Genomic DNA, 24,087 nt, shown 5'->3' on the forward strand with positions numbered 1-24,087 from the left:
GTCGGGTCGTGCACGGGCAAAGCAACATGTTCAGTGCCCAGAGACATAAACCACTGTTTACGTGACTCACCCAAGACACCAAGAGCAACAGTCATTGTAAGCAGACTTCAGAATCTATAAAAGCTTGTTCACCATTGCTGGGTGAACGATGATATGGATATTTCCATTGAAGAGCAGAAGCTCAGGGAAAACTGAATAGAGTTATGCTGCTGCTAATGATTTCAATATTTGGTGAAAAATCAAATTTAGATTAATACAAACATACATGGAACAACAGTCAAACTGCTGAGTAACACATATCTCATATCCGTATTTTTCCATGCTCTGTCTTTTCTCTGAGACAATTTGTAGAAGCGTGTGTCATTGGCTATCAGGGGATGATATATAGTCTAGCCTGCAGAGAAACATGTGTTCTGTTTTAATCTAGAGTGCATAGGCCAGTATTCATGGCCAGCAGCTGGAGAAAATCACAGGAGACGAAGAGTCCACCGTGGAGAGAGGAGACATACTGCCTGCCTGCCTGCCTGGCAGATGCTGGTTCTTGTTATCAACTCTCTTTCCACCTTATTTATGTGGTGACTTACAACCCGACACCCTCTTTTTTCCTTTTGCGCACTGCTACTTTGCCCACACAGACACATTTTCATAGGAATGAATGCCTGTTTTTTGTTGCTGGTTTCGTTTACCAAAGATATAACACATTCTGGCGCTTTAACATAAACAACCTTGGACTGAGACTTTCAGGCAATTTTGGTCATCCTTAAATAGAGGAGCAAAATCCCTATAATAAGCAACGGTAGTACTAAAGACCTGTTGCAAAATGAGAAAGCATGTGGGTTTGTTGCTAAAAATAAAGATAAGATACAATCCCGCCTCCTTTAAGGTTATTTGAGAAAATTTAAACAGGTATTTTGGAAGAGTTAAGCTAAGGGGCTTAGCCGCACTTTCAGCGAGGGAAAATAATAAGCAATTTTTATAGAAAATGAAAGGAAAGCATACAGCTTCAGTAACACTCACACTGAGTGAAATGTTAACATCAGCACGCTAACATGCTCACACTGTAAATGTTTACATGCTGATGATTTAAATGGGTAAAGTCTGCCATTGCTATCTAGGTCTAGCTTAATTTGAAGTAAACACACAGTTACACCAATCAGTAACAACATTAAAACCACTGACAGGTGACGTGATCCGCTGGGGAGCCTTGGATACTGGCATTCTTCTAGATCAGGGATGCTAAAGTCATTTTACATCGTGAACACACATACAGCCCACTTTGATCTTGTGGGTAGGACCAGTGAAACTATGAGATAAATGTGTAAAATTATAGAAAAAGTTCTGCTAGAAAATGTCCTGTTTTTAAAACGGTCAACTCACTGTAAAAATATTTCTCTAGTAGGTAGTGGGGAAAAAAGGAACATTTTTGTCATTTAACTGTTTATCAGGGTGGCCTCTGTGCACATTTTCTAAAACCGTCCACTGGACTGGATCAGAGTCTTGGTGCTGAGCATCACAGGACACCACCAGATATCCTGTCACCAAATCCTAACAAGCTTAAGCTGTTTTTGTCTCGCAAGGGTGACCTACATAATATTAGGCTGGTGGTTTTAATTTTTGGGCCGATCTGTGTGCTTGGTTATAAACCTAAGACATGTCACAAGCGAAGCTGCTGACTTGCTGTAGCAATATATCCATGTGCCAACTTAAGGAAAGGTGCAGTCCACTCCTTGTTTATTCAGGGTCCATTCTAATATCTTTAACAGCTCCTAGTCAGAGAAGCAGCGAGACGTCTGCACGAGTTTCTAATCGTGGCTCTGCCTCGTATCCATATATTTTTTTCTCTTTCATGTCCCAAGCTGCTCTCTTATTGACAAGCCCCTACTGTGATATTTATGTCACATATTTAATATGGACACGGCAATGATGATCAAATCCATAGTTGCCAAGAGATTCCGATCGGTCTTAAATAATGGATGAGCACGGATGCGTCTCAATTTGTGAGGCTGCGCAGAAAGACAGGGCAAGTGCAGCCATCGACCCCCTCCACCCCTCTTCCCATCACTTTCTCCCTCACCGGAACGTCATTATTCTGGTCGATTCTTTCGCCCCTCGCTTGACATCATTCAATGTAATCATCCTTCAATAAAAAACCTGCTTGTAATAAAAGGAACAACCTGGGTCAATACACCGAATATGGAGAAGGATGACCCTGTGCTGGGAGACAGCGAATAAATGGGCCTCTTTATCAAAGCGGATTGCCGCCTGGTGCCTTAACAGGAATTCGACCGGAGCCGGAGTTATCATTACTGTTACGTTTTGTATCATCGGTGTTTGTGCTCGGTGAATATGAGGAAGAATGATGGCTACATTAATGAATCAATGAGCTAATGAAGCAGCCATTGTGTTGGCTTATTGAAATACACTGTGGAAAATTGAAGACTTCTCCAGCATCTCTTTGCTTAATGCTCACAGCTTTGCTGTCATATTGCCTGATTGCCAAACTCGGTTACAGCAAAGAAAAGAAAAAGGATATTAAAAAAAAACACAGTAAGTTGTAGAGTCACACAAACTTACTGCCTTAAGTGCAGACAAAAAAAAGCCCGACAACAAATGAAAAAGCAACAAGGGTCAAACTGCTGTCGCACACTTTTCTTCTGCTACACACCGAGCCAGTCTAACAGACCAAAGAGCCCTGGACTAAGGGTGGTTTGAGGGTCAAATTAGCTGACAGGATAATTTTGTAAGGGCGACATGCAGAGCTGCTGATTATCCCTGAGCTAGCATCATTTTTGTTTATCAAAAAATGTTAATTGCCTGTTTTTACGAGAAGGAAAAGATTAAAAGTTAATAGGAGAGACTAAATAAACACAATGCAATTGCATGAGGGTGTAGAAGATAGTAATTAATTTGTGGCCACCCCTGAGCTAATTAGCTGATATAAAGCAGGAAAAAAGAAGTTAATGAGGCTTAATGTAACTGATACACTGAAAAGTTTAGACTAATGAATTTATGAATGTGTGAGGAAATGCTTGTTCCAACTTTCACGTTGCGCGGCACCTCCTGGAGATAAAAAAAAAAAAAAACTTTGTTCCTGCACTCAAACTTGATCACCTTCATTGTGCGAGTGAGAGTTTAGCGCTATATAAATTTCATAGCTCTGTTTGATTCTTTGTGTGAAAAACAGAATCAGAAGTGTTGCCTCCATGCCGAGAGAGAGATGGTGGTCTGTGGGAGGGCCCATACCAGCCCAGCAGTTAGTTTGTTTTGCGAATCCTCAGGGTGTAGCTGGTCTGAGGATAGAGAAGCTTCTGTGTTGGGAGGTCTGAGAAGGTCAGTTTGCTTGGGGAAAGGGAGGTATAGAAAATAACAATCTGCTACTAGCTTCCTGTGGGGCTTATGGTGATGATCCCGGGGGCTATGCCATGTTGTCAGCTACTGCATGCCGATCTCAGGATAGACTAGCATCTAACCAGCACCTTTCATATCTTCCACTGGGTCTGTAGTGATTGTGATGTCACCTTCTTGCTACTTCATATCTTCTGATGTTCATTTCTAGGAGCCACTTATTTCATTTACTATTGTGCTGACCAAAGAGGACATTACTTACACTCAGTAGGGTCACCATGGCATTTACTGTTGACACTGTGGACTAAGGTTCATGGCTAATTTGAAAGAAATTATAGGGCTGTGATGAATCCTGCTCGTGAGTGGGAGCCAAAGCGACGAGGCAATCAGGTAATTGCAGCTTTCATAAATGTAATTCATCAGGAAGGCGAAGGCCAGCAGTGATAGCTGACTAGCTAGCGCACTCGCTGTCTCTACAGACTGACCTGCCAAGCTTTCATGTGGGGACATATGTCTTTATGAGCTGTAGGGAAGCGTAATGGGTGATAAAGTAGAAAAGCATCCCTGTCATATTACATAAATCAGTGCTCTAAGTGGACATCTTCCTATACAGTTTGCCTTCCTCCTCATGGTTTACTGCGGGTAATTTGTCAATCATACTTTGATGGAAGAGCACAGTTGCTATTAATGATATTCACATAACAGATTTACAAGAGTCAAAGACCATATTGTAGTGTCACAAATGGGACTCTGATGGATGAGTTGGTATGTTATATAAAATGTAACTGAGGTTAAAGTGTTTGAATGAGCAACAGATTTTGTTAAAGGATCTGGTCATATGAAACACCACCAAAAGCATTTGTTCTGCTAATATGGATTCGTGATATTTTGATATTGTCATTGTTGTTATTTAAGCAGTATTTTAAATACTGAACTCTTAAATACTGAACTACTGAAAAAAAATTAGACCAGTAGAGTATAAATAACAGAACACTAAACACTAAAACCATTTAAAACGTAATCGTAATCTAATCGAATATATATATATAGCATAATCTAATGGATGTAGTTAAAAGTTAGCCAGAGTTTCTGCATATTTTAGAAGATATATGAAACCATAAGTTGCATTTCTTTTTAATCAAGTCATGTTTTAAAATTGTTGACCTTGCAAACAAATGTGTCAGATTAGCTTGCTGGTTTAGCTAGCCTTAACAGCGCTAGCTTCAGTAACATTGTTTTCTGTCATGCTAGTGTTAACTTCTGCTGCAGAAGGTGCTCACCCTGGTTTCATTTACGTGATCATATTCAAGTTTGTTGTAAAAGAGCCAGCAAACAGCCAGCCATTATTTATTTATATATATTTTACATCGGGATGATACAGAAACACACCTATTAGCATGACTGTCGTCTGTTTACTCCCCCCCCCCCATGGGAAATGTAGCTGTTTGTCATCTTTAAACTGGTACTTTAAAAAAATAAATATAAGTTTAACCAGCTAGTATTTCTGGGGTCGACTAGCAAGACCAGCAACTTTTACAAAGCTAGTTGACTGGGGTGGCTGTGGCACAGGTGGAAGAGCAGGTTGTCTACCAATCAGAAAGTCAGTGAATCAATCCTTGGCTCCTCCAGTCAACATGTCAAAATGCCTTTGGACAAGGTAGTTGCTCTTAAGTTTCAAGCATCTATTGGTCTGTAAATAACAAAAAAGTGCTATGTGAGTAAATGAGGCTTATGGTATACTTGTTTATGAGTAGAAAAACATTATATAAGCACCAAGTATCATTTAGTCGCACGCATCCCTAGTTTAAACTGCTCATTGATTTTTTGTTTTTTTAAGTCAACAAAATAAATGTGAAAGGCTCACTCAAACTTTTCCAAGTATTTAAAACTTGTCAGAAGTTTATTTCCTTAAATTTAATTTAACCAAATTTTTCAGACAAATCTTGACATTTGCTTTTGAAATTTATTGATGTGGAAAAAGTCAAATTGAATAAAATAGCAATAACCACTTAATATTAGATGCCTAGAAAACATACATAAGTGCATTACTGTACTCAAATACACTAATTAATCCTTTCCATTGTTTTGCTTTGCTTCTATGGTTATCTCAATTAAGCTCAGTAACTTTCTGAAGTCTCAGCTGGTTGCCTGGCAATTGCAGTATATGGCAACATGTACTACAATGAAGTAATTAAAGTAGTGTGCTTTAGAGGTTCTACTCTTTGTACTTTTTTTTTTTCTTCCGTGGACTGAGCCAAGCCAGCTGTTGACCCTTTCACAGTTGAAGGAAAAGGCTGCCAGTAGGTGCTCAGTGTAGCTGGAGCACTTAAATCTTCACATCAAAGTTTTGTAAAGAGGACAAATATATGCATATTCCAAAATTTCACACTAAATTTAGCAGGTGAAACTCAACATGTCTCGTCACATTTGAAGAAAAACAACACTGTTCATTTGACATCTGATGTAACTAAATATAAAAAAACATATGTATTACATATTAATATTGGGTTTTTTACGCTTTCTTAGTTAAAATGTCAATTCAAATTTCCATTTAATGAAATTTAACTTATGCATTATAATAACCAACATTAAAGCAATTGTTTTTAATTGTTCTTCTTTTTTATCGTGTTGGAAAAAATCCAAGCGCAGTTTCAACCAGAGTGCTTTCGGGTGAACAAACATTGCCATCGGCTTAGCTCGGCTCAAATCTTTATGAAACATTGGCTTCCAACCTGTTGAGAGGCATGTCAAAAGCTCCGTGATAGCAATTTGTTCTCTATTTCAGAAATCTACAGATACATTCCGGGTTGATTCACACATAATGAGACTGACAAGGAGACACAGAGCAACAAGAAAAGAATGAGGAAAAACTGAAAGGAAAAGAAAAGAAGCCCGTGTGTTGGTGTAAAGACCCCGTTTCCTCAGCTGTAATATTCTTTGGTGGCCAGTTAGTGCATAGAAAACAAGCGGGTGATGACAAGGGCTTTGTTCACGGGTCAAATAGTCATTTCATAAAAGGCTCCTGCAGAAAACTGAAACATGATAGGTCAAATACAGGTCTAAATGCCTTTTCCAGTTTTCCTATTTTCCCATTTCAACATATCTGTCTGGTGTCCGCGCTCTCTCGCCTCTGTAATGGAAAACTATTGCAGAAGCATTTCTCCGTCAGCGCGGGTCAAGGGGTCATCACTGATGTCACTCTCAAAGTAACCAGTGGCAAATAGGTCCTGACATGTGCTCTCCAATGAGAGAATGAGACCGGACAGCTCCTCTGGCTTTCCGACTGATAAGCCATAGAAAAGAATATGTGAGGCTTGGAGCATCACAGCAGCCGCTTCTGCCTTTTCAGAGACTAATACCAGCAGCTGAATTAAGGCACAAATAACAACTGGGTGATCTGAAGAAGGGTTGTGATGGTTTTTTTCCGTCGTTTTTGCCTCTCACAGTTTGACAAATTCAAATGGTGGCTTTTGGAGCTCTGCCCATACATTCTCACTGGAAGGTTTCTAAAAGAGCATTAATTATTTTATTACTTTACTCATTTCCAAGTCAACCTGCATAGACATCTCACAATAAAGGCAGTGTCATTTTTCTTTTAGATCTGTTTTATTTGTTGTAAGTGACAGTCTTTTGATCTCCTCCTCCCATTTCTTTCCCACCTTGTCTCAAGTGTTAGAGCGAAACAAATTCTTCTTGTTCACTGTCAAGTGCATGTCGTGTAATGTGTGATTTGCTATACACCCCCCCACCACCACCACCACCTTGTACAGATTTCCACAGCTGTTTGTTCTGTACAGGCGTGCAGCAAGTCTCTGCGCTGCGCCACTGCTCAATCTCTGCCTCTGACATTCTGTCCACTTGTCACCGCAGATAATTCTTGGCATAAATTACAAAAGGGTACTTGTCAGAAAGTTATAAAAATGAATATGGAGGCTAAAACCACATCCACCTGTGAGCCTTGTCGTTTTTCCCATCTCGCCTTTCCCATCTCTGTCTAGTCCCTCTGTTTCTCCGCTCGACTAGTCAGAAAAAGGATGACCGAAAGAGCAGGTAGGCGCTTTCTGATAGAGTTACACCCCCATAAATGGAGTCAGTCAAGAGCTAGCTGAAAAAACATGTCATTAAATTAAAAAAAATTATTTTCTGACAGAGGTGCCAGCAAAATTGTTAAACCTCTGTGATAACAAATCCATAAGGCTAAAATGAAAGGAGAGGGAAAGAGAAGGAAAAAAAAGAGCAGAGAGTTAAGGAGAACTGAGAACCTTAACAAAGTGTAAAACAGGAATCCTCAGAGTGGCTTCCCAGTCAATCAGAGCACTTACTTTTCAGCTGTCCATAACGCTATTTCATACCAATTATTACCCCCACTGAGCAGGTGACAGGCTTGTGTGACGACGGCAGCGCCTACGCGAACTCCCGGTAATCCCGAAATGACGGATTGGGAGGGAAGCCTTGCAGTGATTTGTGACAAAGTAACTGAACATAGACTTCTGTACTTAGAAACGTGAGAGCAGTTTGTCTTCATGCTTATGGTAACACTCTGCACTTTTGATTTGATGCACGGGCTTTAGTCCGCCTCACCAATACGCTCTCTCGGCTAATGGCGAAGGGGGCATCGCCATTCGAGTCCTAAATTGAAAAATTGCTGTAGGGTGTCCATTTTGCTGTTTGCTGTGTATTAATCAATAAAAGTGATGTTTATTTAGTTATGTATTTATTTTAAAACCCGTATAACTAAATGGCTGTTGCTGATCTTTTTTTTTAAACTAATCCTTCTGTTATTGTGTTGCTCTTTTACTCTAGTGTATTAAACCTTTTTTTTTTTTTTTTTTTAATCATTGCTTCTGCAGAGCTGAAGCAGGCATATTCACAGACAGGTCATAAAGATGGTCACTTTGTTTGACTGTTACCCATAAACCCCCTCCCCAAACCTCTCTTGCTTGTAATTTTTCCCCCCTCTCTGTCCTAAAGCCTTAAAGCTTCCCGCCTGTTATATTTCCTCCACATCAATATGTCACCTAGTTCCGCTACAGCAGGATGTCAACTTAATGCAACTCTAAGGTTAAGAAAACACCGTCTTTGCCTGCTGACTGATAGCCTGTCACCGCGCGCACAAAAAAAGTTTAGAAATTTGATCCACCTGTCATCTCGCCTGTGATTATGAATCTCTTCCTCCTGCAGCTCGGAGGCCCATTCAGATGCATTCTAGCTTAGCCTCGGTCAGCATTAGTTACATGGATGAGAGAGCAAACTTCAAATCACTCCACTCGAGGGAGAGAGAAAAGAATCCAGCTCATCTTAATGTAAACAATCGGGCCGAGTGGCGAGCCCACCAAGATAGAAGCCGCTGTTTCTTTTTTCACTGGAAAAATCTTGTCATCTGATTTTACCTGTAGACGCCCATACAACATAAATTAAAGCATCAAGTTTTCTACAAAATATTAATTGTATATATTAAAAAAATGAGAACACCCTATTTTTCCTCTCCTACTTTTATTTTCCCTCATATCATCCCATGAAGATACAAACTAAAAGGGAATATGTTTGATTTGTTTTTTTTAATCGCCCTGTGGTGAACTACAGATGACCCTCTGAGTCAACTGCATTAGCTTTGGGGTGGTCAGACTCTGTGTGTGTGTATTTGTGTCCTCTTGGAGGGTGTGAGCAGTAAGGGGGAGGGGAGATTTTTCATGCTCTCCATTACAGTTGTTTAGGTTAGAGGTATTAACTCAATGAGTCTAAGTTAGTTTGAAATCAGCAGGCTTGTACATACACTTATATGTATATAGTGTAACTGCTAATGCACAACCCAGAGTCAGTCACATTAAAAGATTCCTTACACCTTTTGTTTTGTGTGTTTTTTTCTTCTTCTTTTAAATAATTGTCATCATTATATCTTATTGGTCGAAAAGGGAAACATGACAGCTCCTGCTAATGGAGTTGCGGCGCTCTATTACATTCACATACTCCAGGTTGGACCTGGCAACTTTTTTTTTTTAGATAGCTGAAGAAAATTCATTGCTTTCAGTTTTCAAACAGCGATTTCCTTGACTGAATCCGTCCTCTTTTTTTTTTCTTTTCCCATATAGAGCCTGAGACTGATTTATTATAGATTTTCTGTTTTGATTGTTTTGCTGAGAAGCAGGATGGGAAGATGGGGCTTCCAGCTGCTCTGGATGCTTGGGAGTCCTGGGAGTCCTGGCCCGGCTGCCCTCCCGGCTGGCCCAGCCAAGTGGGCATGCGCTGTTATGAGCCGCGGCAGGGGGTTGATGGGGCTGCAGAGGCTGGGCCAGAGAGGCCACAGATGCCTTAAATGACTTGGCTTGATGGGATGGCGAAGGGTTAGGAGCACGACTCGCAAGTGAAACAAAACAGTTTTTCAGTGATATGTGAGCGAATGTCTGAATGTTGTCATGATCTAGAAAAAGAATAGAAAAAAGAAACAATCATATAAACACAGACAATTTGTCAAAGTCACACTTTAGTGAGTGAAATGATGTCTAGTGCTACACGTAAGAAACAAGTCTCCATCAGTTTAAGAGTTTACCAAATACAAGACTGTGCTTTTGTTACATTTGTAACTTTGCCTTGTTTCCTCCTTTAATTTAAGCATTTGCATTGTTGTTATTTTATTCTGGGGGACTTTCTTACCTTGTATCTGTGAACCAGGATGATCCCAGTTAATCTTGGCTGACTGTCCCAAACAAAGACAACCCTTTCCTTCCAACCTGCACTTAAAACACTCGTGACACGAGACCGACAGAAGGGCTGCCATTAGATAGCAATTCATGTGGAAGCTGTGGGACCCAAATATCATTATCAAGTAACAGAGCTGCCAGCTTTTTCCTGTGCCACAGCCTGCTTTAATGCACATACTTCCACTTTAACTGAGGAAAAGATAAACGTGTTTTTCATTCTATGATAAGTTCAAAAACAGTGAAATATCCCACTAACATTAAATATGGTTGCAGTGTATAAAAGATGAAAAAGAAAAAACACACACACACACTAAACCAACCAGCTTAAGCAATTTTAGGAGTAATTTATTTTCCTGATCCCTAACATCCTAATCATGGCTTTTTTGATGTGCAACACTGATCCATCAAGTTTTGCGGTAATCATTTTAAACCACAATCAGTCCCACTTGCTACTATTCAGCTCGTACTGCAGCTTGCACATGTGGTATCAATACATGCTTTGTAAACAGGGCCTTTGTGTGAGTCTACACCAGTGAGGCACCTTGACAATGACCTGCTCCATTAGTTTTATGCTGTGACATAAATGTTTGATGGCTCATACTCACCTGTCAAAAGCATTTTCATCAGATAGAATAGCATAAACAAAATAAAACAGTTTTATCAGGTACACGCCAGCGCAGAATACACCATTTCTCACTTTTTCTTTAATGCTTCTCCAATTAAAAACTCTCCTTCGACAGCGCTCAAGCACGGCAGCTCACACTGTGAAATGCACAAAAAAATGCAGGTGCTGGAGCCCAGGGAGGGAGAGAGCGAGGGAGAGAGAAAAGCCAAACTAGTCCCTTTAACTTTCTAAAGACTTTTCAGCATTTGTTCTGCACACTTACCTACGCAAACTCCAAGGGGCCACAGTGACTGGGGTCCCATTTCAGGCCCAGCGTGGAGCCGGAGAGCTCCTCAGCTGTAAAATGAGAGCGCCGGAGCGCAGTGTGAAAATGGATTAGCCTCGCTGAGATAAGGGGAGCCCTCAGCGAGCCATGCACGCCTTCAATGGGGAAAAAGAACTGCTGTACAAATTGTTTTTGGTACATTAAGTACCTGTTACTTTATTTCACAGATGGAAAACAATAACACAGGCTCTAGGGTTGGAACCACTGTGGAATGTGAGAGGTTTGGCTCACCTAGCGCCCTCGGAGGTGTCCCCGTTTTCTTAATATGCAGAGTGATCTTTGCATGGGACTGCCGACCAAAAGAATTCAGCACATTGACAAACACGGCATATGATGATAAATGACAAAGTGCCAGGTTGGTCGCCAACAGCCTACTCGGCGAAATAATGCGGAATATCCATGTAAAAAATAAAATAAAATAGACTGAATGTTCCCACTCAGCAAACAGGGCAGGGATTTTTCATTAATAGTCCCGCTGTTGCACCAGGGCCCCCCAAATTAAATGAGTGTGTCAGATCCTGGATGATTTATACATTTGGACTGATCTAACAGCTCTGTGGAACAGCTATGACACCCTGACAAGCCAACAATGGATATGAAAAATGAGCCAATACCACCGCTCTAAATCTGAGACTTTCAAAGCCAAATGCACACGCAGAATCGAAACCTCTAACATACTCAAAGTATAATGAAAATAAAGCAGAAGGGGAAAAAAATCCCCATAAGATTCTCGGCACAATTTTAGCTAAATCATTCAGTGTTTATATAAATGGAGTGATGGAGACAAATTGGTCCGAGTGGAGTGTGGCAGTACTTTGCTTTTCTGATGTCTTTTTGTGGCTGCGTGCATAGCACATCACTTTACAGCTAAATGAGATATCAGGCCTATTGCTGAGCTTTGACTCTGTAGCAAAATGTCAAATCGAGTTAGCATTAACGAGTATTTGAAAATATTCTCTTTTTTATCAATTAAAACAAAAGTAACTTATTTCTTTTTAATAGCTTTATTCTAAGAAAACACTGTATGTGCTCTACTGACTGCAGAAAGCAAAACCAACTCCCCGTCAGTGGCAAAAGCTGTGTTCATAATTATTTTGTGTGGAAGGCTAGTGGCCTTCCTAACTTGCTAGATGAAGTGATAAAAACCAACATGATGGACTAAAGCATTTTTGCTTTTCCTAGTATTGTCCTTTTACCCTCTCATTCTCTGTCTGATGAAAAACTGCACTTGGTGTTCCTCAGAGCTCAGCAGATTTAGAGGAAACAATTACCAGTCCGGTGATCTCTGCTTCTCCAGTCCCACCGATAAACACCCAGAGCCCTGAGGTACGGTCGGAAAATGATACAGTTTTAAACGGGTTAAATTTCATTGTCGTTCCCCCCCCCCTCTTCTCCTCATTTCTCCCCTCCTTCTCTCCCTTAGAGGTTTTATTTCACAAACGTGTGAACACATTTTTTTGTTGATGGGGTGAAAAAAGGAGTGAGAAACGATAAAGAATATGAAAAGCCCATCTTCACAGAACATTAGACATCGCAAAACAACCCTAAGCTATGACTGGATATATCAAAACTGACAAGTAAAAGTTGATTGCTGCGTGTCTATTGATTGAGCTATATTTCAGTAGAAGACTATAGCCTCATGGTTGTCTTCACAATGAACCAAATCCTGCTACCAAACATTGGCTGCAAAACCCCCTTTATTGACCGGAGAATAGGAAATAGTCAGTATGCTGTAGCGATTAAATATTATTTACAACTATAACATTTTTTATTTCTTTTTTGGGGGGATACAGAGAATTGTTGGCATCGTATGGCATCCACAATTGTCAGAAGTGAACCTTTAAGATTCCATGAAAATTTGTCTTTGGACCCAAAATTGCTGTCCCTTGAAGGCCCCTGCACGTGTTGAGACACGATGTACCCCGTCTTTCGCCCTTTGACAGCTTCGATAGGCTTCAGCGTCTCTGCAATCCTGAATTGAACCCAGTTTTGTTTTGGTCAAGCGAATATATAGATGTATGGATGGATCAGTGGATGAATGGTTTGACAGACTTCTGTCAAACTCCAAAAGCGTCTAAAAGAGACTCACTAAGACAGGAAAAAAAATCTTCTTTGTTGGTTTTTGACTATTGCAGGACTCATAAACGCTTCTCTTAATGTGGAAAACCTGGATGGGTGTATGTTAAACCTAACCAAGTCGTTTTGGTGCATAAACAGCAACTAAAAATAAAAAGTCAAATACAAAAGTAAAGTCAAAATCTAAAAAAAAAACATCGTACACGGATTCCTTTTGATATCCAGAGAGAAGGGTAATGAGGACGGATTCAACCTGCTGTAGGGGTAACTGGTTAAGATTATGGAGTGATGCTTTAAGGTTGTTAAAATCAAAGGTAAGACTAACAGTTTATTGGAAGGCATAGCAACATCTGGATGATAGGAACAACAGTGTGCTAAGCAACAGTGTGCTTAGTTATGACAAGCGTGCGGACATATAAGTGTCTTTATCCCTGACAAGGAAAGGGAAATTGAGGGAAACTGAAATAGAAAAATAGGACAGATGCTCACAGAGAGTGAAAAACTTGAGCTGTAAAGAAGGCCAAGTGTACCAAACAGAGCGCAACCCAGGAGTGATTGAATGATCCCATTCTGGCCTCTTTGTTAGACACTAGGCAGCGATGTATGAAGATTGATACACAAGTGCTCGACTCGGTTTGCTGGATCATCAAACGGATTGATATTATACTCCAGCCAAGGATGAAGACAAAGTAAGTGTTATCATACTCAATACTGGGGCTTGTCAGAGGCGGGAAATCATCTCGTGTCACTGGTTATGGGAGCGTTTCACAGACTGTCTTGAGAATTTATCTGGGAGATGTGATGCTCTATGGCAGACTGCAGCTGACGGTGGAAGCCCCGGCTGCACCGTAAAGATCTTCACTAAAGATTGAATTACAGCGTTGTGCTTTAGAATGCATTTATTTCACTGCTATCATGTTTGTCCCCACAGACACTGTAAATCCCCGGTCCTCTTATCAAGTAGCCATTTATTGTTGTCAAATAACATTATTCACGGCCGTATCATTACTTAGATAACGTACGCATTAGAGCAAATGATTTGTTTATCTGCTGTACAAGTTCTACATTACTCCTGAGATTTCTCTAGGCTCCTCATTATTCTGTAGTCCCGGGATCAGTCAGTACAAAGTGAAAATGTGGATGTTTGATGTGTCTGTTGGGGTACAACATGTTACTTTTCAGTGCCATTTATGAAATGAATACCTTGTTAGACGTGAAGAATTATAGGCTTATGATTTTGAACCAGTTTGATTCCGTTAAAGTTCGAGGCAATCGAATTCTCTGTTCCTTTGCTCGACAGCTTTGATTAGTAATTACGCACGTAGTGTCTTTCAAAGTGTGACATCTTTATTTCCCCTCCTTAGAAGGCAATTCAATCATCTTTTTATAAATCCGACAGACTTAAAAGTCACCATATGTGATTGAGTTAATTCAAGGGCTTTAATTATATTCCACTTACCACTGCCTTTTTACATTTACCAAGCAAGATTTTTTTAATCATTTACACCATTACATTAGATATTGTTAGAGCTGATGTTTCAAGCTAAACAAGATTCGTTCTGTGTAGAAAAAGTCCTTTAACTTAATTGCAGTGATGAAAGAAGCACTACCACTACACATATTGTGTTTTGTGCCATCTTATAAATAATTTTTGTATGGTTTGGAATTTTGTGCTTTATTCTTTTGTTGAATTTGTGTTATCATATCCTGTGGCAGACCTTGTCTTACAGTTGCTTCTCCAGTGAGTCCAACAACTGCAGCCTAAATGCAACAGTAGTCCCCGTTCTTCTCTACAGCCTTGCAGAACTTACCATGTTGGTGCAGGAACCAGTTCCCCACCTGCTGGACTTTCTGGCCGGTTCAACTAACTCTGCACAAGTTTAAGAGTGCTAAATTCCAGATGAAGATCTATCGTTCTTGTGATTACATAAATACTGGGGAAATCGTGTTATACTAAGGGCTGTTTACATTAATAAGTGAAAAAACAAGTAAAATAAACATCATTTCAGTCATTAAAATCCTCGGTAAAAGCACTAATTTGTAAATGAACGAATGCGTGAGCTGTGCAGAGATGGCACTGATTCCCTGTTTAAGTGTCCAGTCTGCACATTAATACCAGAAGCTTCCTGATGCTGTTTTCTTAAGAGCTGGAGACACCAGGCAGTATAACCGTGTGCCTCTCTCTACAGAGAAGTTTTATGCACACTGTAAAGCTGTCATTCATGTCGTTGCATACAGTGCCTTCAACATGTCGCCAGGCTCAGTAAAAGCCATGTATGGGAAAGACTGCAGGCCATGGCACTTATGGATATTTCTCTTTACATACATCATTTTTACATGTAGACACTGGCTGTGAGGCAGCCTGTCAAAGAGACTTGCTGCTTTTCATCTTCATATTGAAATTCGAAAGGTCATTGTACTTCTGCTTGTATATATCATTTCTATTGTTATAGGATAAAGTTAAACTGCAGTTAGGCCATCTTTGCACAAAGGCAGACATATGCACTTCATCTAGTAGAAGTGGTTTGCTTTAGCCAAGAGGTACTTGCTATGATTTGGTCCTGTTAAGCCGTTGATGCTGAAGATACAATTACCACTGTTGGAAAAGCAGTGCGTGTGTTTCTATGTGTGCGCGTGTGTGTGTATATGTGTGTTCACTGTATAGAGATGTCTGGTGGTGATGGTGTTCTAGCTATGAGTTAAGGGCTTCATCAAAATATAAACTTCTCCAGCATCAAAAAGCTACAGCACATGATCCATCTCCCTTTTTAGCTGGTGTCAGGACTAGTTTATGTGACGATGATGTGATGTTTGGGTAGTTCATTCTGATCTAACTCCCTCAGAATGAACTATGATAGTTATGGATTTTGGATTGCTGATGGGCTCAAGCCATTAAAAAAAAACAACAATATAACAATGTGCTATGAGAATACAGTGACAATTCTGTTGCATTTACCCATGTTCTTTTACAAGGCTCATATTACTTAGGAAGACACAGCTGTAAACGATAAAGATGGTATAGTATTTATTGAGTGTCCAAAATGAGTGGGAAATTTATGCATGCAATTAACACAAACTAAAAGTTCTACGATACAATGCAGTGTAATTTGTAGAACCAAATTAGCTTTGCATGACATGACACCTGTCAGTAATGACAAAAAAAATCACATGCACCTTCATAATGACAGTTTGCTGCTCACAGCAGATTAAATTATTATGCAAAATAGGTAAGGCAGCAAATGACTGGACAAGAAAATGATTTCAGACAAAGACCAGATGCTTGCAAATAATAATAATGCTGTGCATTATTCCCACTAACGACTGCGCTCTGTCTTAAACTATATCTAAAAGATGGATGTAGCCACTGTGCTTTCACCAGTCATCTTGTCACCTTGTATTGAAGCCTTTATTTTAGCATTTAGACTGAATTGATTACATTTACACAGAAGGCGGGGGTGTGCTATGTTATTAGCTAATCAGCAAGCATGGTTAGCAGGGAGCGCAAAAGCACTGTCTAACATGTTCATAAAAAAAATACCAGAGTACCACTAACCAAGAATGGAGACAGATTAATTACAAATCACATAATTGAAGTGTAAAACAAAAACCCACTGCAAACACAGTGACGAGGTCCTGCTGAATGTTTAAAAGAAGCTGAGATAACGCCTAGCGGGCAGCTAGCTAGCTAGCTAGCAGCCTCACTGGCTCTTATTTGTGAGGGAGATATCTGTTGAGAATTATATTTAATTATTATTATTTACTTACTTTAAAACTATCTGTTTATTTTATTGTGTCTTCTTCTACCTTTTATTTTATATTACGGCATTTAATATTCTCCTTTACTTTATTATTTTTTTAATAGCCTCAAGTCAACTTAGGAATGGCAGAGCAAAACTTTTTCAGACTAAACTAAACTTCAATGCTTGGATTTGTCTTTTAAGGATGTAAAAGTCTACACCATAGAACCATATACTGGAAAATTATATATAGGAACTGATCAGGGCTTTGAGATGTTTAGAGAATCACTGGTTTCTGCGACAAATGCTGTAATCTTCTCCTACTGCACTTTTGTGCTGCAAATGAACAGAATCCTCAAAACACAATGCTGTTATGATCATAAAAGCTGTAAATCTACAGTACTGTCCAATTAAACGTATCGTTTAAACAGCGTCAGTGTGTTGTGTTTGTGATAGGCTGTGTAATAGTGTAATAACTCCATCCCCTGTAAGCTGGCCAGGGAGGCTGTGTGTAAATGAGACGGTTCTGCTACATTAGCTTCATAACACCATAATCCCTTCTCCATAAACCATTACATGCGCTGCAACATTTCTGATTTATGGGGGGTAGAGAATCAATGGGAAAAAATTAATGCTCGCGAAACGTCCCAGGGACAATACTGAGCAGATTTTAATTGTGATTTCATTCAGGCGGCTGTTAGCGAGATGATGAATGGGAGCTAACCTTCCACTCTGCCGAGCACTGGAAAGAGTCTTTAATATGACAATTAAGTGTCTGTCTTTTAGATTTTATTGTATCTTCCTCCCTCTATCTTGTGAGCTACTCTGTCCTCCCTCCTGCTTTTCTTCTTTCTTCCCACCCACTCTCCTTTAGCCTCTTCCTATCTTTCTCCCTCTTGACATCACTTCATCTGTACAGTGCAGCTTTTGCGCAGATTAAATTGAGACTCCAGTTTTCTCCATCTCAGAGCACTTACTTATGTTTTATGACACGCACTAAATCAATTTTATGTTGTTATTGATTTTTTTCCCACTCCTCCTATTACCCTCTTGCTTAAATCGACACAAACCATTTTGCCTTTTGCTCCCAGATTCTTCCCACTCTTGTTCTGTGGTGACCTTATGTGTACTAGCGAGACATCTGAGGGTGGAAAACTGTGTCCCTCTGTGGAAAGAAAGCAGTGCATTTATTGATACTGATATAAAATGAAAGCATATGACTAGAACTTTGCTTGCATTTAAGAATTTAAACACATAACCGCCCCCTTTTGTTCTCCAGTGTAGCATTACTGAAAATAGCGGTAAAGCATGCAGCAGACTTTGTAGTATTACCCCACTACACTAACAGGATGGAGGCTTTTGTAGTTTTAGTGGATGGCAAATCAACTCAGTTGTTTTAATTGGTTTTTCAAGTAAAAGACAGCATGGTTTATAGGGATTTTTAATTTCACCTTCATCATTACGAGTGACAATGCCTCTGGCACAATGCAAGCAGTCTCTTCCAACTTTGTATTTATTCACAAGTGCCCCTGCAAACTGAGCCAAAAAGACTGAAGGCCAACTTTTTCAGTAATTGAGTGAAAATGTAACCAAATAGAAATTAACAAATAGAGTAAAAACAGAAGTGAATACAATCAGCAGGCAACAATAATAACAAAGAAAAATTGAAATGGAAAACAATGAAAAGTAAATTTAAAGAGGGATATGTTTTAGCAGCAGCAGCAGCTCCATTTAGGCTTCTTTTTTTCTGTTTTCTTATGTGGTGATTTAAAAGGACCAACTGGTGCTGGAGCAGGGGTTAAATGCAGTAAGAGCTAGCTTGGTCTCAATCAATTTGTCCCTGTCTTTTGGCAGGTGCCCAGGCTTTGCTGTGTCCCAGTCCACCAGTGTTGGCTCCATCAGGGCTCCCAGAAAAGGCCTAAGAAGCAGCATCAATGTGACCATTTAGAGTGTGATCTGTGCAGATGCAGTAGGAAGGTCAGGCCATTGTGTGGCCCCCCTCCTTAGCGCCTTTCACTTCACCCTCCAGAACGCCGTCCACATCAAAGTTGTTATTGAGACCCCTCAATCGGAAATCCTGGTTTGGCAGGGAAGCAAGGTCTTTAAGAAAAGAATGACGGCCTTGACATAACATGGGCAACTAAATCAACGCACCAGCAGCCAAAAAGAAAGATTAATACTCATAGGCCTCTTTACACCTGTGCTCAAATATCTCTCATATTTAGTCTAGGTTTGGTTTACACCTGATCTTTACAAGTTTTCAAAATGTAAAAAATAAAAATCTAATTTTCTCTTAAAAGACATGAGAATTGCAAACAAAACATTGGGAAACATACTGTCCTATGTTCAGCTATAAATTCATTTATGGATAATTTTAAAATGAGTATGATGTGCAGATTTATTTTTAACACTTACAGTCTATTTAAGATCTTACCATGTGCCTCTTTTTATAAGTTGGTTGGTAATTTTATTACACATAGATTGTGATTCCTAATATTGTTTTTGTTCTGAATAAAGTAGTTGACTAGAGAAAATGACATAAATAACATTTTGCTGCTATACTTTGCCATTATACTTGGTTGCTATGGTTTACATACAACATAATCTAGCTAACATGCAGGAAAGTTTGTATATTGTTAACAACTTAAATCTGTGTAGCTTTGTAAAACTAATAGAGATGTCTATCTTAAAGGGGGCAAATGTAGCTATTTTCATATTAATGCTAGCTAACATTAAATTAACGCTAACTACCTGCCAGCTGACATTAGCTCACCAAACCTTGACTGAACTCAGGGCTCATTTGACACTTAATGTAATGCTGTAATTAGTCGTGGAAACATAGCTTCATCATATCTTTCACTTTGCAACCTCAGATGAATAAACACTTTGTGGGACATATTTGTTGTAATCTACTTGTAAGTAGTTACATCACACCAGCTCTGCTGCAAGCTGAACAGATTCATCAAGATGTTTTGATTTTGTTTTGTGTGATTACTGCAGATTTTTTTTTAATCAGTCTTTATTTTGAGATGTTTGAACACTCTTGGGTCCCCCTGCTGGTTTGTGTGTGTGTGTGTGTGTGTGTGTAGGTGTGTGTGTGTGTGTGTGTGTGTGTGTGCGTGTGTGTGTGTGTGTGTGTGTGTGGAGGGTAGGGGCAGATGCCTGGACCACTTGCTAGGCTGGCTCTGTGTTATCATGTCATGAGTTGGGAGTAAAGCCAACCTCTTTATACAGATTCCTGTTATCACTGAAAAACAAACAAACAAAACAGTTCACTGGAGTTGCATTGCAAGATAATGTCACTAAGTAGGATAACATTTCGGTCTCTGTTGACTTAAAAAAAAAAACCTCATGCATATTATGTTCTTATATAAACTTATGTATTCTTTATTGTCAGTTTAGTAATGTTTTTTGCCACTTAGTAAATGCTGACAAATATGTAAGAAGATTAGATTTTCAACTGAACTCACAAGGAACTTTTACAAAATTGATGGCATGACTTTTTTCCTCCCCATAATTGAACATTACATCATTTCAGACCCTTAAAATGATGAAGAATGAGACAGAGGTGAGAAAATGGAGACGACTGACTGAGAAGAAGGCAACTGACAGAAAGTTCTTTCTTCTTTCCGACTCTTCTTCTGTTTCGGCTCATGTGCAAAATCGAATTATGATGTGGACTGACGTGCACCAGCTGTCCCCTCTCCTGGGTCCTGTCCGTCACCTCGCCGGTCACCGCTGACAGCACTATGATGGATTAGGAATTGTCATCCAGGACGCTTGTCACTTGTTTACAAGTTGGCCATCCCTCATCTCTCAACACAGGCCTTATAATCTGGCCAACACTTCTCCAACACCCCCACCTCACACATACACACACACACACCCTTACACACACTGCCAGGTGCGGTATACAAGACAACACCATACATAACAACAGCTTTTTTTTCTCCTCTTCCCCCAAACCTTTCTCTCGCTCTCTCTCACTCCTACATCTCTGGGCTGAACACAGTCAACACATTTAATGCATTAATATATGTGTTGTGTTCACCAATCTCCCAGGGACTGGGGCGATGTCTTCTCCTGTCAACCCCTACCCCCGAGAACTGACTGGGTTTTATACAAACATCCCACTGGGAGAGGGAGGGGAGGCTCAGATCTAACCTGCATTTTGTTTTTTGAACAATTGAGCCTTTAAAACCGTTAAAACCCAAATTTACGAACAATATGCTTTCTTTCTGTAAAACCTATTTTGCTGCTGTGACGGTGAATACAAACCTGACTGTTCTGTAACCTCTTGCTTGTAGTGGTTGTGTGATCATGCACGCAAAACAGCTGTCGTAAAATACATGAACATAAAATATAGATCTTTTAAAAAATGTATTATGACATTGTCATTTACTTCATAACCAGTAACTGACAGATTAATTTAAAAAATATATATATTTTACTGTGACGTGTGTCATTTTACACCTTTTTACTCCTCCAAGCTCTTTTTCTGGAACAAAGCTGTAAACTTGTTTCCACAATTTTGGAAAAAAAACAACCCCAAAACCTCTCATGTCAAATTCAAGACCATTTACCAGAAGCTTTCAGACTCAATGGTGTCAAGCCCGTGTCTCAGCAATGTCGAAGAAGGAAGCCCCGCAGAGCAGACTTTGATCTCTCTCCGCAGCATCTCTCAGCCTGCGGTCTGCTGTGAGAATGTGTGAGTTTATGCTCCCTCTGCAGGCATAGTCCAAACTGGATGACGAGCTAACCAGCCTGCCTCTCCGCTTTGGACTCGGCCCTGCCAGCTGTGATCTTGCAGAGAGGATGAGTGGATGCCATCTACCCGGCACTACTGAGGCCATCCCTGTGCTCCCAGTGTGGCCCTTGAGAGAGGCCATAATCTTTTCCTATCTGCCTAATGGTTCCCTCTGTGGATTCTGAAATGGCAGGCCTGGGAGTGGGGGCCGCATGCTGAATCCTACCATGAGCATATTGTCATTAAATTAAAAATTTCCTAACACTCCCTTGCTTGTGGCATAACCGCCGCCGTGAGAGCGATCATAATTGGCTCTGAAAACATGCGTAATTGCCTTCAGCTGGCGTTCTTTTACAGTTGACATTGTTGAGGCAGCAGCGGGGCGATTGGTGAAGTGAATATGCAGCTTGTTTCGCAATGGCACTCGTAATTGAAATATGGTACGTGAGAGCGGAAGATTACATTAAAGCTCCTAGATAATCACTTGACAAGGGAGTCGTTGGATCGACAATCTGCTGCGGTGTTTTGGGGAACCGGCCAGAGCGAACAGGCCGAGGAAGGGAGGGAGAAGGGAGGCAGAGCGGGGCAAAGGGCGGAAGAAGAAGAAGAAGAAAAACGTCTCTTGGCTTACTCGCTTATTCAGAGCAGTCCTGGATTGCCTGCCTGGCATTCCTGGGCTCTTTCTATCACCACATTTATCCCACTCCCTCTCTTATTCTTCCTGAGACACACAGCCCTCCGCTGCTTCGAGTATACCACTTCCCCTTTAAGAGCTAACAGATGGCTGCCCATTGCAGTTGCATTTTATCCTCATTTTAATTTATATTTTCATTGCCTTTTATTTTGTAGTGGCGAAATGATACCTTTAATCAACGGCGGGACACACGTCTGCCTGCAATCAGCTGAAAACAGACTGAATAAACAGTTACTGTATTAATATTTTTTTACTTAACCAGTAAGTGTTTAATTGAAACACTCTATGATATAACTGAAATATTAATGATTTCTCTTAAAGGTCCTTGTGCCCCTTTTTTTTGTCCACAGTCCTTTCACTTCCTCAGCCTAATAGACAGCAGAAAGGGAAGTGTTATTTCACAAATATTTCAAAACCCCAGACTGCCAGTATGGGCACATTAGTTGTAAACTGATGCACAAAAGAAAAGACACAAAGGGATGGTCACATTTGTCCTCCTTTTTTTTCTGCAGACTATCTGTTCTTGCTGCTGAAGTAAAAACAAAAAAAAGAAAAAAAAATTGCAGGTGCCTCCTCTATTTAATCTACTTCTCCTTTCACCATTATCTTATATTTGGGTATAAACACACAGACTGTGCAACCCGATAATATGCAATTAAAAACAAAGATCATTAAAAAGTTATTGGTGTCTGCCTAATTACTATAACTTTACCCCCCTTATAATGAGCGTGCATGGGTATTGATTCGAAGCAAATCTCCCTTTCCTCCTGGAAAAAAGCAGGTAGTTACTTTGTGTTAAATCATTAATATAGTAATGATTTTTCCAGAACACTCTCAATTAAGACCAGAGCAGAAAATGACCCAGGGGAGTTGAAGCTCACGCTCTTAAAAGTGTGATGTTCCAAATATATCGTTGCTTCTCTCACCGGAGAATATGGATAGAGGTGAGGGGTGTTTCTGAATAATTTAAAGCAGGAGCTTGTTGATTAGATTGTGCATAAATGTGTTTCTATGTTATGGGACTGTAACTTTAATGTAAAACCGTACGTGCTAATATGCTGCACTGAACAAGCATTTTGTGAATAGTCAGTGATGTAGTGGTACGGCTCAACCTCCAGGAGGGGACAGAGAAACCATCTGACAGGATGAGAAATTAATAAAACACAATAAAGAAAGAATTACAATAGAAAAACAGGACTGCAAACCTTGACATCATCAAAAGTTCAAGTGTGCATGTGAATTTAAAAAAGATCATGACTAAACGAGGTAGTGGACCCTTTTTGATTGTTGCATTGTGGACACAGGTCAGCACGGGCTCACTGCTCCTGCCCTGTGCACACCAAGCTACAATGAAATGTATCCTGATACCTTTCCTATATCAAGCATTGTGCTACAGTAGCTCTTCTGTGGTGTAACACCACATTGCGCAGACTTGGTTTTGCATGTGCATCATTGAGCCTCTTGGATCCTGCTTTATTGGTTCTCCTTCCCTGGACCAGTTTGGGTAGGTATAACCACTGAACACTCAAGAAGGCCAGCTGTGGCGCTCAGTCATCTAACCATAAAAGTCCCTCAGATAGTTCCCCTAATATTCCCAGCCTGACCACATAAAAAGAGTGCAATGATGCTTTGACGTCACTGGGCTAACATGCTCACAAAAAATCAAAAAGCTGGGAAAATAACAAATTTTGGACAAATGATGGCAAGTTACAGTACTACTAACTTTATCCTACTAAGGAAATTAATGGATAAGTGCATACATTTCTTTGCTGACATTACAGTAATTTATTCAGAGAATAAATGTCAACCTGATGAAGTGCGTGGGACCTGTTGTCCATAA

General features: G+C 40.1%; 1 long non-coding RNA gene across 1 annotated transcript in view; it reads right to left on the minus strand.

Annotated features, from left to right (window-relative positions):
- Positions 1–16,109: 16,109 nt before the first annotated feature.
- Positions 16,110–24,087, minus strand: part of LOC134637266 (uncharacterized) — a 63,716-nt gene continuing 55,738 nt past the window's right edge. The window contains exon 5 of the long non-coding RNA XR_010095096.1: positions 16,110–17,971. This is a non-coding gene — a long non-coding RNA (uncharacterized LOC134637266). The remainder of the gene's footprint in view (positions 17,972–24,087) is intronic.

The sequence above is a fragment of the Pelmatolapia mariae genome, linkage group LG10_11, assembly GCF_036321145.2.
Source record: "Pelmatolapia mariae isolate MD_Pm_ZW linkage group LG10_11, Pm_UMD_F_2, whole genome shotgun sequence".
NCBI lineage: Eukaryota > Metazoa > Chordata > Actinopteri > Cichliformes > Cichlidae > Pelmatolapia > Pelmatolapia mariae.